This window comes from Sipha flava, unplaced genomic scaffold, assembly GCF_003268045.1.
Source record: "Sipha flava isolate LNK unplaced genomic scaffold, YSA_version1 333_pilon_pilon, whole genome shotgun sequence".
Taxonomy (NCBI): Eukaryota; Metazoa; Arthropoda; class Insecta; order Hemiptera; family Aphididae; genus Sipha; species Sipha flava.
The window spans coordinates 21,367-38,057 of NW_020273024.1; the positions used below are offsets into that span (position 1 = coordinate 21,367).

The window sequence follows — 16,691 nt, forward strand, 5'->3', positions numbered from 1 at the left end:
TGTCCAAGAGTCCAAATAAAGGTCTAAAAAGAGAAAAAAAATTTCCAAGAAGCCAATTTTGTCAAAAAATATTAACTATAGGTCAGCTGACCCCCTTAACCCTCCCCTAGATCCACCCCTGGGCGACAGCAGTGGTGGATTTAGGTTAGCTGACTCACGGTTAGTAATTGTTGACAAAATCGGCCTCTAAAAGACTTATTGTGTATTTTTTAAGTATGCCGATTACGGATCGGATTTATTACTAGACAAATGCCCGAGTTACCCCTCCCCCTAAACGACGCCACCGGTTTGATTTTATAAGTGCACTGAAACGTCTTTACGCCGCGGACGTTTTCATTGATAGCTAAACCTAAAAACACATAAATTATCAAACGGTGCATTTTTTTTGATTTTTTTTTTATACATTTATTATCCAGTTTCGACCGTAACGAAACAGCCCGGCCCACAGTGCTCTAACTGCGGATCCGCGCAACAGGCAATAGGCCGTGCGGTCTGCTGCAATTCTCGTCCAAGTGGAACTTTGCTCGGACGGGTTGCTGTCCGTCCCGTCGGCTGACGCTACCGAAACGTCCGGACGCCCAGCGGGTGCGCGCGAGACTCCCGACTTTGCGCCTGCGCCGAGCGCGGCCACCGCGTGATCCGATCGCGTAAACACGAAGCGTACAACGGCCAGTTCCGTGTGCGACATCCGCCGGCTCGCACGTTCGTGTCCAACGCAATTAGTTTCGTCGCACGTTCGGCGGTAACGCTACAACGGTCGGGTCACCTTATTGGCCGTCTCGTCGTGCCGATTAACGTTGTATAAAACACGATTTAACCGGCGCCGATGCGTCCGCGATGACGGGGCGGCGACCGACGAACGGCTGACAAACACGCGTTCATCTGGACGTCACGCGATCCTGAAATCCTTACCCGCGACGAGGACATTATCGCACGTACATCGCAACGCAATATCGTCCGTTCGCGCCAGTGTGTCCACCAGCTTGAGGTAGGTGCGCAAGCATGTCGAGAATCGCATGACATTATTGTACGGACGCGGTTCACCGTAACGCGTTTCGCAGGTTTTCACTCTAGGGACGACCGTGTTGGTTTTTGGTCTGCCCAACGTGCGGTACGGGGCAAAAACGAATTGTGCAGCGTTTACGTTCAATTGATAATCCATGTCGCGAATGAATGTTTTTCTTATTTTATGCAATGTCGATGGACGGAGAATTTACAAGGATTTCAGTGTTAGAACGTTTGAACGGTCGTATAAAAATTACGCTGGTTTAATTTTTCTTTCAAATTTACCGTTGGGTTAAATTCACTGCCCTAATCTCCTATCTTGCACTGTTTTCAAAACCCCAACTTTGGCCACACGTCATGACTATCCGTTTTATACTCCTTTTTGTAACACAAATTATGCTTCAAACGAATCGCTGGTAAGAATGATAAGAATTGCATATACTGAACTGTTGTCTCGCTATTCTAATTAGTTACTATATCTAATTATTAGTGATGGGTCGAAATTCGAACTAGGCATGAAAAAAAATCGAACGGAACTATCATGCATCTTTACTGTTCGAAAATCGAACTTGAAAATATTTGTCGAACCAGACTAACCTAACTGGCCACGATAATTCGAAAACCAAATATTTATACAATTTTTCAAAAGTTATTTTTGAAAAATAAAAATTGATAATGATTATTTAGAAATAATTAGACTATTGGGGATAGAAAGTGATAATCTGTAAAGGGCACGTTATGCATTATTTATAATAATAATGTTATTTTTCCAATCGCATACACATCCATCCTCCGCCGACCAAAACATTAATAAGTTGTTATCGCTAATAGAGGCAGTGTATCTACATTCTACATTCGGTAATATTCCGATACCGTGACTGTGCTGTTAATAAAAACATGTTTACAACTCACGTCTTAAATTATAAATTCTACTAATCATTATATATTGTGAATTATAGTTATTATTACTATTTTTTTTATGTATTATTAAAATGTACTGATTGTATTATCATATTACACTCAATACTTAATACTCAATGAATATTTTATAAACTACAAGACAACACGAGAGAGCACAATACTGGTTTTGAAAAATAATAATAATAATAAGAAATTATCTAAAATTTAAATGTATTGTAAATGATACTATAACTTAGTTAAAATGTAGAATAGGTAATACGAAAACTTAAAATACAATAATAATTAATAATTATGGTTAATTTAATTTTTAGGTAGGTACAATGTACATGATAAAAAGTATTGAGTTCGAGCTCGAGTTCGACTTAAAATCATAATAGGTTTTGTTCAGTAGAGTTTGGTAGAAAATATGAAGGTTTGGTTCAGTTCGAGTTCGAAAAAATAATTTAAAGTTCGGTTCAATTTAAAAAATCAAGGTTCGACCCATCACTACTAATTATACATATTTTTCGATTAGAAAATATAAATAGGACTTACAACACTTCTACGTTTATATTTTTCAGTATAATCGTTGTGTAAAGTTTTACGTTAAACTGAAATCACAATTATATATTTCTTAGTACAAAACCACTAATACGTTGATATTTCGAAGAAAAAATATAAACAGTGGATAAAATTAGAATTAATTAAGACGAATACCCACGGGAAATATTGAAGGAAATAATACAAGCGTCTAGAGGCAGAAAACGCCAATTGGCTGCAAGATGGCGGCCTTATGCTTTTATCAATCGTATCTCTTATCTTCACTAATATTTATCAGTATTATCACAATAAATTTATTATGTGATAAATTCACCTCCAGAGATTATGAAATATTTAAATATGAATTGTTTAGTTATAAAATATTTTATCCATAATAGGCATTAAAAATTTTCAAAATTTAACATTTATCTGTAAAGTATCAAGATTGTCGTTCAATATTTTATTTTCTATTTATGATATAAAATAAATTAAAACCTAAAAAAAATGTTAAAATTGATATTGCAAAATAGTAATACATCATTAACCATTCTTAAATGATGTCAAAGATTAAACATATTGTATACACTATTTTAGATTCTGATTCTGATTCTAATTCTAATACGTTCAACTACACACCTACTACTGATTGACATAAAAAAAGATGCAGATCTCTGTTATAGAGCTATAACATTTTATAATATTTTATAAATAGCTATATATCATCTCATGAAAGTATAACTTATATTATTTAATAATCTCATTTATTATCAAGATTAGAGTCCTATCATGAACAATTTATCATTTTTATGATTTCCCATTTCTAGGAATTTCCTGCTTAGGATTATAGATGTTGGATTAAAAAGGTATCTTCAAAACACTTGTTCTATTTACCAACAGAAAGTTCTTTTATAATAATTTAACACTTAAATACTACTTTATTACATTTATATATTTAAAGTTTACATACATTTTTTTATTTATTATACCTAAGTGAATTTCGTACATTTTGGGTTGCCATACAATTGAATATTTAAAAGTAAGTTAAATAAATTACAGTAAAAATATGTAAATGAGTAAACCAAAATTTTAATTTTACTAGGTTTTATCAAACATGGCTGAAAATAAAGTAACAAGCACCGTGTGTGGAAATTCATTTAAGTTTTTAAAAAATCTTAGAGCTCATATTAAAATAAAACATCCTTTGGCTAATATTGACAGTGTAGCACCAACCAATAAAATAAAAACAAGGAATTATATGTGTTCTTCTGTAACGAATGTGACAAATCGTTTTGCCGTTCAAGAAATCTCAATGAACATAAAGCAATTGCTCATTCAATTGAGATTATTAAACCTGATTTGTATCCCATAGAAGAATATTATACCTACCTATTAATTATTAATATTTTATTAAAATAACTATTTAAATATACAAGAGATTGTCTTTGATATTTATCAGTAATTGAAGTTGAACTACTAATTATTTTCATGAACTATGAATATTTTTTGATATATTTAAATATTTCATTATCTCTGGAGGTGAAAATATCGCTAATTGATAAATGTTAGTGAAAATCAGTGATACAATTGATAAGAGCATAAAGCCGCCATCTTGTAGCCATTCGGCGTTTTCTGTCTCTAGATGCTTGTGGAAATAATGGCCCGACCTTATTTTTTAATATCATGATTGTCATCAGTACAATACTGTGTCATAACGTCTTCGTGAAACATTTTCTTATATTATTATTATTATTATTAGAAACCGGATTTCAATGTTTTTGCTTCTTTTTAAGGGATCCTTGACATGATGATTTTCAAGCTACAAATGTGTCATAATACCATATGATTTTTAAAATGTATTTTTGCATTTTACCAATTCTATAAATTAAAATTAAATATCAACCCTAGATTTAAGTACGGGATTAGTTTTACGATTAGGATCGTAATTTGGTTTTCTAGAAAATTGTTGATTCAAAATTAAACAAATTTATAAATGAAAAAAATAATATATTAAATAGTCAAATTGATATCGTAACACTGTCCGGGGTAAATATGAAATGCTTGAATTTATCTAACAGTGTAGCTCATTATATATATATATATATGTTGGACTGTTAGTGCTAAGTGGAAAAATGTGTAATAATAGCTTAACTTAATAATAATACAATTGTATGGTTCAATTGTAATACTTTTTTGATTAATATTGGAAAAAATTTAATTATTTTATTCAATACAAATATTCAATAATTTCTATACTATTATAATTTCGAAAGTAACCCTTTTAAAGTTACTCTTTCACGTCTACACCGCTGAACCGATTTTGATAAAATTTGATACAGAGATAGATTAGACTTTGGAAAAGGACACAAGTTACCTTTTGTTACGAAAAAAAATACTCGAAAGGGTAGAAGTAAGGGATGAAAGTTTTTAGTCGCACGTTGTACATTTTACAATAGTCTTAATATGCAGTGATAATCATACCCATATCAAATTTTAAAGTCAAGGAAGTCAAAACGAATTAATTTTTCCCGGGTTTAAATTAACGGATTAAAACTGGGTTTTTTATTTTCTCGGGTAACGGTCAACTGGTTAAAGCCGGGCGTTATAGATTTTCAGTTTTTGATTTAAGAGTTAAAACCTGGTTTTATGTATTCTCGGGTTAGATTAATGGGTATAAATAAAGTTTGCTACTTAAATGCATACAATAAAAACTTTAGATTAATTAACGTCAAAGTATTAGTCAAAGTAGAAAAATGGAAAGTTTTTTATTGAAGGTACTTATCAAATTAAAAATACACATTTCCACTTACAATTTTCATTTTTCAAAAATAAAATTTAAAGATTAACTATAAATATAAAACAAGCTCAATCTTATAAAACATTTTACTTCCATATTTATTTAATTCAAATCAATTCAGAATTTTATGTAATTAACATTTTAAAATTAATTTGAATGAATTTTACTATAGGTTTTTAATTGAAAATTGGTTTCCGAGTTTCGCAAATTTTTTGAGTTTCGGATTTTGATTTGTATTCGGTTTTAATTTTTTTTCCAACACCCCAAATTTCAAATCCTGGCTGGCACTTTAAATTTAACACAAACACCACAATTTATATTCCATGTTGTGCACTTTTTCTATATGGCACATTAGACAGACAAAGACGATTAAACCTGCGCTAAAATGCTCTAACATCATCTAACTCATTATAAACATTGCGGTAGGCATACATTTCTCACACAGTGTCTCGTCCGTTTTCAAAACGTCGTAAACTATAATTTAACGTAATTTTGTATAATACACGTACCATTTCAAACACAATTACATGTTGTTGTAATTCGTATCAAGTCAACCTAATTAGTCTATGTTGGTTTTAAATTATTTTGATTCAAGTGCATAAGACTTATACAACAAAATACTGAAAAAAAAAAATAATAACAAAAATATTTCGCGGTAGGTACCTATTTTGTAATCATTGTGGCACTTGAAGACATTCAAAGGCATAATGCAATATAATATTTTATTATAATGTTTACAGAAACTAGAAATCATGCGTGCAATTATGTATGTTTTCGTTTTGAATGTTATTTTATTCCAGCAATTTAACTATGGAATTAATGAAAATCATAATAATAAAAAAAGAATTATTTAGATTACAGCAGACGGTTAGCAAACGATATAAAACAATATTATCAATCACATAATATTATTATTAATTCATTATGTGTAATTATATCTCCCGTTTCAATACAAAATTATGTGGTCGTGTCATAGCAAAAAACGCGTGTCATATATACATAACATAGTTGTAATATTGGGCATTCCTTCGTTCAACTATACGAAGAATTAAACAAAGAACTGGGAACAACTATTACAATAGTGATGATTACCGCCATTGTAATAAAGGGTAGGTAATCGTTTATTTTCATTTGGTTACTTCCGCCCATGCACGTAATACAATGCACATGTACTACAAACATCCGTATGAGCGTGCGCACGCGCACACATGATAATGTTACATTACAATGATATTTTTATTGTTGTCCATATCAAGAATAATGGTATACCCCGTGCGGACGTTATTGTTACCTTTTACAGGGTAGCGTACGGCAAATTGGGTGTTTGTTACGCGGAAAACATCCCTTCAGGTAAACATGTCTAACGACATCGTGTTTGTCTTTAGACCCGTCCCGGGAGTCTGTATAATATGAGAAAATGAAAATTAATAGCGGTCAGATAAGTACCATTGGCAGAAAATAACGATAGAACATTCCACTGAAAAAAATATTTACCATTAATTTTGAGAACTTCAAAATTTGATACGTTAAGATAAAGTCATAACAGGTGCAATCAAAATGTTTTGTTAAAACGTGAAATAATATGAATAAAAACACTTTTGCAGCATTTTATTACGTCTTCTGAAATTCACAATATTGTATTTTATTTTTCGGTGATCTATTCAAACCACAGTATAATTTAGCTTCTCAGTGATATTACCTGTAGTTCATTATTTGTCTAATGATTATGAAATTTCATTTAATGTTAAGCAAAAATATTGTACTGCCGTGGGTGAAGAAACTAATGAAATATATAAGTATAATTATTTTACATGCACTTGAACATTAAATTCTATACTTTTTTAGTTCAGGTAGATTATTGTTACCCACTCTTACAATAATTACTCGAAACTGAGAACTTATACAGTCTTTATAACAAGACAGTACCTAATAATAATTGATTATGATAAGTTTTTGACTTTAATAAAGTTGTAACATTTTTTAAATTTAAACCTTTTTTAATATCACAACAAGTCCGAAGTAAATATTACTGATACAAATTAAAGATGTAGTTTTTTTCATTAAAAACTGATATACAGTAATAGAATTAAGAAGTTGGAAGTACACAAGAACTGTAAATAAAACTATTTAAAGAATGTTTGCCAATTCTCTTTTATAAACATTGTAAATTTAAAAATGTTGGTAAAAATAAGGTGTACATATCAATATTATCTCAATAAATAAAATAATTTATTCAATTGTCCTTTGTATTTAATTTATAAGATCAAAAAATAAAATTCGGTAAATTAAGTTGTCTATAAATAAAACTCAGAAAATGTTCAAAATTAGTTATATTACAATAATCAAAGATTCAAAATCCTACATTAAAGTAAAAATATTCTTTTAGTACTTACAATAGTTTATCGCTAAAATAAAAAATAATATTAATAATTATAAAAAATCAATTATTATTAGCTTTTTCATTGTTTTTTCTCGGAGAATAATAACAATGAATAAATTCTACGTAGATACAAATAAATATAAGACATCAGAAATATGTTGGAGTAAAAAATACATGCGGCTGAAGGTAGAGACGAAATCTTTATAGAAGGTGTATTTTAAAAAAAAAACAAAAAAACTTTACCTGCCGCCTCTTTTGAAATTCTCATGACTTATAGCTTTGAGATTTTCGAATAGCTTTGTCCGAGCGAGAATCGAAATGATTACTTCAAAGAATCCTTAAAAATGTCCACTTCCGACGTTGAATTTGACTAAAAGCCATTTTTACACTATACTCACACGTATGTATGAACAGTCAGACAAACTAAAGGAACGACAATTCACACAAAAGACATAATAATTTTACAAAGTTTCGTGATATATATATTGATGGTTTCATTATTTATACCATTATACTATCATACAGTCGTATTACAAATGCACATGATGACGTGCGCAAATCTACCGTCAAATATTTATATCAAATGTGCGAGTTGATTTTCGTATCGCCAGAATAGTGTATATTTAATGCGTTTTATTGCGAGATTCTCCATAGTTGTAACAACTAATTAGCTATTTGATTGTACTGTGCACTTACCACACGACGGTATTTTCGATTCGATCACGCATTGAATAACAACGACTCGGTGAGACTGCTCGATAATATCAATCGGCTCTAATCGCGAAGTGCATTATATGTTTATGCAATAATCGGTCGCTAATCCGCGGTTATATGATTTCGAAAGTTATAAAGCGTAAGCACGTATGAAGTTTTGGTCCCTTCTTCCACACCCCGGTTCGAAATCGGGTATATCAGTATCATAGCAGCCTTGGAAGGATCTGGCCCGCATAATGAATGTTTACTTACCGTAACAGCGGCATTGCATAGGAAATACGCGCCGCTGCAGTAAGTGCTGTTCGCTAAGCCACCGATTGTTGTTTATATCACGGATATTTTGTATTAAAATAATAGCATAAGGTATCAGAAACGCGAGCACCGTCAAAATAAAAAAAAACTGGGATGTAAGGTATTCATCGTTATCGTAATAATTGGGTTGTGACTCATAAACTTGATAACATCGATGGGTTTATTAGACGTGCTCGCGGTTAAACGTGTCACATTATCAACTGCTGTATAAGTTACCATTTCGAACGTACTATAATTAAATCAAAAATTAAATTTTAATACATTTCGTCATATTCAATTATAACCGTCATCTATATATCTTGCATAGTATCAGTGGCACCGAACCCTATGCTTAGGTCGGGCCGGAGATCAAAGGGGCCGATCCATGGTTTGCATTTTCTTAATATTCTGACTTTGTGATTATTCTCGGACTTTGTCGGATCGGTACGTGTCTGACTAGTATGAATCATGCTTAATACTTGTAATTTGATAGCACAAATTATTTTTCTATGCAAAGTAAAAATGTAGGCTTGTGGCCATTGTATTTTTATTTGTCCTGAGTAAAATTTCAGAAGTTCTGCGCCACTGCATTGTGTATAGTTTATTTAAATCTTAAGTTATTAAACCATTTATAGTGCACATGTTATGATTGTATAGTCAGAATAAATAATATATTTTTATCTTGATTCTGACAAAATAATAATAATAATAATAATTCGTTTAATAAAAGTCAATAGTTTAGCTGCTGAGATTTGAAATCTTACTGAAATAATATTTGTAATAACTATGATAAATAATTCCTTAAAATCGCATTTTTTATTTACTATTAATCAAACTCATAAACCCAACAAATCAATCAATATATCATTTTATACTCTACAATGTAGAGTACATAATGTGCGTACGTATTGTTATATAATAAATTATTATACTTATAAGCTGAATGAACAATTATTTGAGATATTAATTATTCATTTTATCAGTAAATATTGATATGAATTTCTCATGAGTCCCAAAATACAATAAATTGTTCAACTATATATTTTTTTATGGTTGCAATTAATGCGATAATTATGTTTTTTTTATGTATTATGTAACATTAAATGCTACATAATATATAAAAATTTTAAAAATTAAAAAATTAATTCTTAATTTTTTTTAAAAATGTTTTACAGAAGTATAAAATGCTTAGTGAATCACTCTTAACTACTATGACGTAATTTTCAACTATTGAAAATTGAGTAGATGATATTTTCATTAGTTGGATAGTATTTTTTGAACAAATATTTTTGGCTCTTATACACAATTTCATTTGCGAAAATATTTCAAAATACATCAAATCGTATTTAAAAGTGCAAAAACGAACTTTTAAACTGAACATAGAATATTGAATAACAATATTATGTACCAGAAACCTAATATTATGAGTTGATTGATTAACTGTAACTTACAAAAGTATTAGGTAATGTATAGTTTGGGTTTCTTTGTTTCGTTACAAGTTAATATAATGCACCATCTTATAAATAATGTAAGTCATTCGTCATTATCATTATATAACATTATATAACGATACTACTCATTTAAATTTTGGTTAGAAATTCAGTTATATTTGAGCTACTCTTGTAAATCACATGTTCTAAACTTTTGAGAATTAGATATATTATTACGGGCATCAGGGAATAGCTCTTCATTCGGGATAAAACTTTGACAACTTGCATAATACATATGTATTCGTCTACGACGTATATTTATGTCTAAAATACTGTTTACGTAAAAACTGTTGAAAATTGCAGGAATGTCGTTTCGAAAATAAGTTTTCAATTTATATTATAAATATAGGATAACGCTAGTTTTTCAAACAAACACTTAACTAAAACATGACTTACTTAGTTCAATTTTAATTTAATTAATTCCTTTATACTACAAGTTCAGTTATTTCCATTTTAAAATGAAATTCAAATTACATTTTTACATAAATAATTTTTATTTTGTGAAAAATAAACCATTACTTGTACAATACTAAAGAATAAAATATACGGTAAAATAAACATAATGAAAAACGCTTAGAATAAATATAATATTGTAATATTGTAAATTTTACGCATGCGAAACATTTAAACTACTAACAACAGTTATACTATCAAGGAGATTGCTTCTTCTGTTTTTTTAGTAATATATTAAACGTCAACTAGATTGTACAAAAATATAAATATACATATTTTTGTACGATAATTAACTAATCTTTTCGCATTGTATTGTATTATTATGTGTCCACATAAACATGGGATGAATTGAGAACCGGAAACAACAGTAAGTAATATGATACTCTTAGTCGCCTATTTAGAGTCCATAATGACTACACATAAATCCTGAACATCGCATTTGTTTAGCAGTTAACTGCATAGTGCATTATTAAACGTGTATAGGACGAAATATTCAACTGTATAATATTATAAACGTCCATTACACACAATGTTTGACGTAAGTAGTGGCGTATTTAGGTTTTTCCATCGATAAGCACTTCAAGATTCATCATCTGTTTCACCTCATCTCTTAGCCAAAAATTAACTTAATACATTTCTAAAATAAAAATGAATATAAAATGCATTAAGTTATCGTCTAAAAAAAAAAAAAATAATAAGAAACAAAATATGTACCTATAGTAGTATAATAATACCAATTAATATTCAAATAATTTTAATTAAAACGCAAGAACGATCAAATACACCTATAATACAATTCCTACAATAACTACCATTCTTATTTATTTTGAAGGAGTTAATACTATCTCCTTGAATACACTTTTCGACAGATACATTAAAATATAAAATTTAAAAATCATAGTAATTTAGTGTAACCTGATCAAATTAAAAGTAATATATTACCCATAATACAATTTTATATCAATTTTTAATGAACATGTATCGTTTTAGCTTTTGAATAAATTATTATTGCCATCATAGATTAAATAAAACTAATGGTGTCTAATGCATGTTATAAAGAACGAAAAATACTAAATACAAAAAAAAAAAAAATAGAATGCATTTTAACTAATTATTGTAATTCAAATGTTCAATACTTGATTATTAATTCATAAATAAATATGTATATTTATTTTTTATAACTATACAGCCAATATTGATTATATTATTTTTCCTATGTAATTAAATTTAAAACATTTAAATAATAATAAATCTTAGTTGTTGAGTAAATAAATATTTATAATACGTTATAAATTTTACTAATTACTCAGTAAAAATATATAACTAAATATATGTACCATAAATAGAAGTAAGTTATATATAGAATATATAGTCATAAATATAATTAAATAGAAGTTAATTGAAGTAATATAAGACAAGTCATAGTTTTGGTTTTTTTTCACTAGGGTGTGCGAACATTCTGACAATCCACGTATTTGATAACTGTGTAGTAGGTCATAATATTCATTGTTGTGATACTGGACAACAGAAATTCTTCCTAATAAATGTATATCAGGATGTTATATTAAATAAAAATGTGTTAATTACTATTTATTGTAACGTTTTCAATTAATCAAATACATATTTAATGAATGGATTTGAAATAAATAAATAAATAATAAATAAATCGTCAAAAAATGCATGTCATCACACTGAAATGTTGACAAATAATCGATAAAAAATAAAAGAAACACTAATAAAACTATAAAACAATTTATTTTGTTTAATACGTAAATTATGCTTCTAATAATAATAATCATAATAATAATAATAAAGCTTAATGTCAAAATTGTATTGATTAATAAAGGAGCATAAACAGACAAAAAAGTAGTAGAAAATTGACTTTAATCGATGATCATAAAACAAAATATTAAAATTATAAACAAATAACATTTTTATTCAAAATTATAAATAGAAAGCAAAATAAATAATCACGGTTTCAACAGATATAACTGGTGTAAAATATAAAGTACAACTTCACTTACACACTTAAAATTTCAAATATTATAAGTTGGTCAAAAAGAGTGAAATCTAGTTTAACAATTAATTATTTAACAAAACAATTTTGTTTAGTAAATATTTTGTAACTTCTATAATTTTTTATATGTATCTACAACAGATGGACGTTTATTTGATATTCGACTATAAACTATAGACCATGTTTGATGCCATCGTACAAAAAATATTATGCGTTTAAATGTGATACACAAAATTATTTTCTCACATCAAAGGGAATAAACTTTTATATTATAGACACAAAGACATTTAGGTATTGGTTTGGTTGGGTGGTCTCAATGAACCGTGGTTAGCCCTTTTCATTCGGAAATCGTGGAAAATTGTACCCGATCACTAATTTCCTGTCTGGTTCGGTATTATATGAACAACAATGGCGTCGAGATATTTCTTAGGCTATACTACGTATGACTTGCGAGAGGTCAAATAACTACCGCCACGCAGTTGTCTTGGACTCTTAATAATAGTATGAAACTGCAAACACAATTAATTTTTCGCATGTTATGAAAACGCGCTCACTATGGAACTGAGGTAATAATTATACTATGTTATATATATATATATATATATATATATATATATATATAAATACAGCATAACTTTTAGATAATTTACTTTCCGGTAAACGTCCATTGTATAGTGTACGAATTACGCATTCACGAAAAATAATAAAAGACAAAAAGCGTTAACCCTCTGGTAAGTCATAAATCCATAATAGTGACAAGTATTAAAGTATAGAATACATTATAGACATTACTATTATATGATTAAATGCAAACGTTGCGTTGCATTGTTCTAAAAATTAAACGTGAGTTCGTTCGATCATGATTTATTATTAAAATTCTGAAAATGAAAATTTCCACTAAGATACATGAAAGGGCATACAATAATTGAATAACCTAACCTAATAACAGTATGTGAATTATAACATATTATGATTATTTATTTATACGAGTACAGTACATCGATATTTTACGTTATTGTTTGTTTTCATTTTTGTTGTACAATATTTTCAATAACGTTTTTAATATTCATAGTCTATAGTGGTAAATGTATTATACTTCCACTGTTGGTCATCTCTCGATCACTGATACAGGTATCTCATAAAATCACGATATTTACCTTGTATACACCGTGTAGAGAATATTATTATTCGACTTAAGAATGGTATTCGAAATATTATTTAAATATCTAAGGTATCATATTCAGTATTAAAACCTTCATGTTTCAAATGTCAGTAGTTTATTACCAAAACCGTATTAATAAAATCCGTTAGTAATCAGAAAGTTTTCAAAAACTAAAGGGACGAAAGTCAATAATAATTTATAGTAAATGTATAAATTAAAGAGATTCACATAATATGTGTAAGCATGTGTTATCTAATTGAATAAACGAGTAGGTAATTACATTTATGGAGTTATTATATTATAATATGCATCAAACTCCAACCCAATTTATTTACATAATTTTGTGTTTGAAAAATAGTTTTGATTTTATAGTTTACTTGTACTTCATGAAAAACTGTACGGTCAATAAACAGACTTTATTTATTAATCTTGTCATTCGTTTAATGAACTGCGAAGTAAATACTCGTAATTATAAAATTTCTTATTAGACTAGCTGATTTTATAAGACGTAAAAGGTTTGTTTTAATTTTCATTAAAGATAACTAAAGAGATAAATCCGTAGCATAATTAAACTCTGTAAAAGTTTATGTAAAACCAAGGTCCTGGCGGGTTTAATTCATTTTGCATATTATTATTTTAATATAGTATTCTTATACATAGATACCGTAAAAATATCGAATTTATTATAAAAATTATGACATGGTTTTAACCTTTTTTGGAAAATATAAAATTTAAAAAAAATGTATTTACATCATAAAGTTTTTTTACACAGTAACTATACATATGAATATACTTTTATGTTTTCAATAATTTTCAAGAAAACTACTAATTTAAATTAAGATAATTTATCTTATTTACATAAAATTAAAATATTACGCAAGCACAATTTAAATGTTTTTAACGTTATAGACAATTTTATAAAATTATTTTATTAATTATTTTTATTTTAAGATATATATATATATAAATATTTAATATATACTTTTAAATACTATCTAATAAATACTTTTAAATTATAGAATGTTTATAAAATTATTAGTTTTTTATTTATTCTGAAAAAATAATTGTAGAAAATCTATTAAAATTGCATGTAACTTTAATATCATATTTTTATAGAAAACTTCGAAAAAAAGTATTTACAGAAAAAATTATTTAATTTTTTGCGTAAAATTATACATATTAGTAAATATATATCTTCTAAACTGAAAAAAAATTATTTTTAAAAGTAAGTATAGAAAAACAATACTTCGTAACATTACCATTAGTAGCTTGAAAAATATGAGGTTACATTATGTTTTTCTTATTTAATTACAAGTTTAATGTCTATCAAATATTTTATTGTTTTATTGTTATGTATATTTCAAATATAAAATAAATTAGGTATTGTAAAAGATAACCAATATATTACAAAGTGTATCATAATATTTATTATTCGTATATTTTTAATTATACATGGACTATATTATACTAATTCAACATTATTTGTGACTGTAGCAAGGCTGGATAGTTAACCAGTTTAATTATTTCTATGGAGTAAATTTATCTATAAGTCTAGTAGTCTCGGTAGGTAAATAATACTTTATAGTACAAATCATTATTTATTCATCTTTCTCCCCTCTCTTCTAAACGGTGATTATATTTTTATTGTAGTATTGATATAAATTGAAGTTAATATAAATTGGTATTAAAAATATTACAGTTCTGTGTTAATACGACGAATTATTAACCATCAAATGTTGGCTGATGTTTATGAAATTTTTAACATTGCTTATTGGAAATAAATATAAATACTGAAAGTGCTGTAGGCAATAAATGTTTTAAAAAATTGAAAAACTTTGTACATTGATCTTCGAATTGGTCCCAAAATCGCATAAATAATTTGGTGATTTGGCTCTGCTATAGAGAAGTATAAATAAAAAAACACACATTTTTAATACTGCCAAAGATAAAACTTGTTATTTTAGTGGTTTGTTTTACAACTATGTATAATTTCAACTGTTCAATATTTTTTATTTTATTTTTTATTAAAAACTGTCAACTGATAGCATTAAACTTTTATATTTTTATAAAAATAGGTTTAGGTATAACTTCTAAATAGTATACTAAAGTGAATAACTATTTAAGTTTTGCTAGAACTTTTAAAAAATAATATTCCATTAACAAATAAAATTTTGATTCATAATTAAAGTTGAGTTATTTCTTACACAATATCGAAATTTATGTTTTACAAGACGTTTATTTTTATACAGAATCTTTCATACTTTAGGTGCATTACATATTATTACTATTTATTTATATATCTCTATATAAACTGTTTATCAATCAAGTTTATGAAATAAAAATATAGATTCTCGTTTAAATATTAAAAAATACCATTCTGAAAAATGTTCTCTTTTTGAGATAAACAACAAAACGAACACCATTTTGATAGTTCTAAAATTTATGAATACGTCTTACTATTTTTTCTATTTCAACCAGAAAAATTAGCTGTTACATATAACTTGAAAGACCAAGTGAATAAAAATATATTAATAATATAACGAATTTCATAGGTAATTAGTCTGTAAAATTAGTCTTGTAAAAATTTTGGATAGTTTCCAAGATTTTTTTTTAAGAAATCTTATTGAATCATCTTGTTTATGAAATTTGGTGTTAAAAATATATGTCAGCAGTGATGTAAAAATAATGTTGGGGGGTCGGGATAAATCTCTTCCAAGGGCTATAAGAAATAAAAAAAATTCAGTTTTAAATTGATTAGAATAAAAAATATTTTAACGTGTGTATAAAATGTAGAATTTTTCAATTATGATGAAATCATAAGAACATTTATTTTTCGTCCGAAGAAGTATAAAAATAGACGTTAGATATTGACATAAAAACTATGTGCATAATCTAATACCCGCTCCATAAGAAAATCGAGTGTACGCCACTGTATATCAGTATAT

At 27.7% G+C, this 16,691-nt stretch overlaps 1 protein-coding gene across 1 annotated transcript in view; it reads left to right on the top strand.

Annotated features, from left to right (window-relative positions):
• The first annotated feature begins 667 nt into the window (after nucleotides 1-667).
• The window catches only part of LOC112687137, a 141,401-nt gene continuing 125,377 nt past the window's right edge, over nucleotides 668-16,691 (top strand). The window contains exon 1 of the mRNA XM_025559696.1: nucleotides 668-988. The gene's annotated coding sequence lies outside the window, so the exon portion shown is untranslated. The remainder of the gene's footprint in view (nucleotides 989-16,691) is intronic.